The 3,611-nt window shown below is 34.3% G+C and overlaps 1 long non-coding RNA gene across 3 annotated transcripts; it reads left to right on the top strand.

Annotated features, from left to right (window-relative positions):
- The first annotated feature begins 531 nt into the window (after positions 1-531).
- Positions 532-3,324, top strand: LOC131594215 (uncharacterized). Of its 3 annotated transcripts, XR_009281314.1 has the most exons (5): positions 533-1,186; positions 1,272-1,428; positions 1,656-1,818; positions 1,911-2,417; positions 3,049-3,324. It is a non-coding gene; the product is annotated as an uncharacterized LOC131594215 (long non-coding RNA). The 3 variants fall into 3 exon arrangements; XR_009281315.1 differs by lacking the exon at positions 3,049-3,324 and adding an exon at positions 2,923-3,048 and having other exon boundaries at positions 532-1,186; positions 1,272-1,818; XR_009281313.1 differs by having other exon boundaries at positions 1,272-1,818.
- The last annotated feature ends 287 nt before the right edge of the window (positions 3,325-3,611 follow it).

The following is a 3,611-nucleotide window of genomic DNA, read 5'->3' as shown; positions in this document are numbered from 1 at the left end:
TATATGGATGATTTCGCCTTTGACCTTTTATTATTTGTTTTTCTTTCAATCTCGCTCAACTTGGTGAATTTTTCCATCATATCCAAAAGGTTATTTGGTCAAATTTCAGCTTCCTTTGGAGAATGAGTTGCCTACACCGGTGTTGCTCGTAGTATAAGGGCGAGACCGTTCGAGCGCGTTGCCGACATCAACGACGGTAAAAAATTATGGAAGGTGGCGGTTCGAGTCCAATAACAAATAACACTTTGAAATGATTTTCATTGACAAGGATGTAGGTTCTACGCCCCTTTACGGTTTCGTATTTTTCTGATTCTATTTTTTTGTTTTTTGTTCTGATGTATTTAGAGAGGTCTTTGGTAGCTTTCAAAAGGTGTATGTTTTTGGTAGCTTTCAAAAGGTGTATGTTCTTTGGTAGCTTTCAAAAGCTGTTTGTTTTTTGTTCTGTCATATTTTTCATCACTGGTATGTGATTGATAGCTATGTAAATTGCAAAACTGTTGGATAAAAAAGCTTATTGTGGAACTGTTTGTTAGTAATTAGATAAAAAATAAAATTGTTGGATGTAACTTTCAAAAGGTTTATGTTGTTTATAGCTTAATATATGACAAAGCTTATTGTGATATATTTTCTTCATAATCTGTGTTACATAGTTGCAAATGATAACTTTGGTCATAACAGTTGCACAATATTATTTATAGTTCATAACTTTATGGACTTTTAATATCTTGGTCAGGGGTGTGACGTCCATGTTGTTGTTCCGCCTGCGAACATGGCTGCATATTACGAGAAGTTTGCTTTGGACTCGACCTACACCGTGTCAAACTTTAAAGTACAGCCAAATAACTTGGTATTTAAACCATCCACACACAAGTATTTGGTCAAGTTTACTGGAGGAACATCGGTTTCTGATGTTAACAAACACGAAATAAAACCCAAGCAAAGGAAGTTTACCAATTTTGTTGATATTATTATCGGCAAGTTTCAGAAAGATTTGCTGCTCGGTAATGTAATATTTATGACTTGCAGCAAGTTACACATTTTTTTGAATGTTTCCTTCATATTACTTATGTTGTTCGTTGTTATGCTTTTTGCAAATGTTATTGGTATGGTCGAGTCTATTGGATATGCCCAGACACAGAGCAGAGGCAAAAAAACTGCAAGTCAATTTGGTCTTTAGGGATGAGAGGTAATTTTTTCATAATATGAACCCTATGTTTGTTTGGCTCCATATCGATTTTGTGTTTCTAATCATTCCATTTTATTATGCCCAGCAACAACGCGATAAATTGCAACCTATGGGAGGCCTATGCTGCTCAATTCTTTAAGTTTAACAAAGAACGGGGTAAATGTATTTTGTTCAATATGTATGGCCTGTGGATTCACATCAACAACTCATGACCCATGCATAGACATCTCAGAGAAATTGGGGTAAGACTGAAAAATACAGATATATAATATATTTGTTTCTATTGGTACTTGGTCATTGTGTTGGTTATGAGTTGAACTATCCCTGGAAAGAAGCCCTTCTTGTGACCATCACAGAGCTGAGACAGAGGGGAATATTGGATATTCGAGTAGGCGTTCAATTGTTAGGGTAACTTAGTATTCTTTTATGTCAAATATGTCATTTTTTCTATCTATGTAATGCATTGCAGTGTTTATTATTCTGGATTTAACATTATGGGAAACACCCTCTTTGTTTATTATTCTGGAGTTAACATTATATTAAGCCCTAAAATGCTATAGCGGCGGATATCAGGATGACCGTCATTGTGAAGACTAAAAAACAATATATGTGGAAAGCTGTTGGAGTTAGAGGTGCTTCGTCTTTGCTAAAATTACATTTCAAATATTTTTTCTTTCTCTTATAATGAATATGAAGTAACAAGTGAAAAATTGATTGAAAACAGATCTAATGGTGGTTGAATCTTAGGCTGCAGTGACTGCAACCATTTTTCAACTGCAGAGGATCATGGTCCTTATTTATGTATTTGTGGTTGAATCTTAGGCTGCAGTGATTACAACCATTTTTTAACTTCTCCCGACCGTTTCTGATGCAAGGTTTCTGAGTCAGTGATTATACTTAGTATTACAAAGGTCTGTTGGTTCCATGGAGTTGGGTGATGTTATTTTACAGGAATAGTAAAGAAATTGAGAACAAGTATTGCTTACGTGGTGCAGAATGGGGAGTTGGTGATTTTTCAGCAGAAGGAATGACAATAGAGGAGAGGTTTTTGAATTCCTGTCAGTACAACAAAAATCGGGCACGATAAAAGAACCCAATCAGAGGATAAGAAGAACATGATTTCATGACTGAGTATATATGGTATGTCGGTTGCATGGTCGGTGAAATCGTAACAAGACAACCCCTATTCCCTAGAAGAGATTATGTTCACCAGCTAAGATTGGTCACAGAGGTATTCTCCTATTCTTTGATCCTTTTCGCGCTTTCCCATTTTTAATTCAGAATTGATTCAACTGTGACAAATATTCTTTTGTTGCTAATATTGTTTATTGAAAATGAATTTTCTATTGGTGGAAGCATATATATATTTTGAAGGTCAAATGGATATTTATAAATCATGGTTGTGCTTCTATATTGTGGATGACCTTTGAGCTTGTGTCTTCTTTTTTGCCATTGTTTGGTTTGAGTTTCTCGGTATTCCTATATAGCAAGGGTGGAATCTGACTGAAAATTTGAGTTTACAAAGTTGTTTGTGTTTTTATACTTTATATAATTTAGTAGATATAGATGTTAATAGATGTATTTCAATTTTCAACACTACATATGAATCATAGAAGGACATGTTTGTCCATCTAAGCCTCTAAATCCTTGCAGGTGTAAGTCATTACTTATAATCCCTCAGTATCATACTCTGACATTCATTTAGTAGCTTCTGAAATTGCTCTATCTGTCTGTAGATACAAAGATGGTTCTGAGGCTGGTGTCTTCCTTCTTGATTAACAACTTTATGCACATTCGAAATATGTATGACCCATTAATCCTCTTAGAAAATATAACTACTTGTGTTTATTTGTTTGTTATAGGGGATGAGCAGCAGTTTTTGCAGTGACAATCTATTATTCTTTTAAGTTTAGTCATACTTGTGTTTTAACATAATTAGCAAGCCAATGATAATATTGAGAAGCGCCGACATTGATGGGTGGTATCTCACTGGTGTAATGGGGTGAACATCGATATCGAATTTCTGTTATTGATGTATAGTTCTTACAGCTATCAGTTTTTATGTTAGCATAAATAAGTTTTCACACTTTACAGATCTGTTCTATTCGGCTGCTTGGATATTTCTTAATTCTGAATAATGTTGTATTAAATTTTATTGTTAAAATTAATGTGTTGTAACCACCACTGGCTTTAGTAAGAATTATGAGAGAATTGCAACCATCAAATTCTAATTATTGTCTTTATTTAGAGTTATGTTAGAGTTGTAACATTAAGATTGAGAGAACCAAGAGTCCTCATCTTAATTATCACCTTATTGTATTCTATGTCAGTTTTGATTCAAGCCTATATAAAGGCTTTGTAATGCTAAGAAAGATATAGCAGTTGGTGGTGAATTCAATAAAATAGCAGTTTTAAAGCATGTCTT

This window comes from Vicia villosa, linkage group LG4 (genome assembly GCF_029867415.1).
Source record: "Vicia villosa cultivar HV-30 ecotype Madison, WI linkage group LG4, Vvil1.0, whole genome shotgun sequence".
NCBI lineage: Eukaryota > Viridiplantae > Streptophyta > Magnoliopsida > Fabales > Fabaceae > Vicia > Vicia villosa.
The sequence above is the reverse complement of the archived record's forward strand: the minus strand, read 5'-3'. Positions and strand labels throughout refer to the sequence as shown.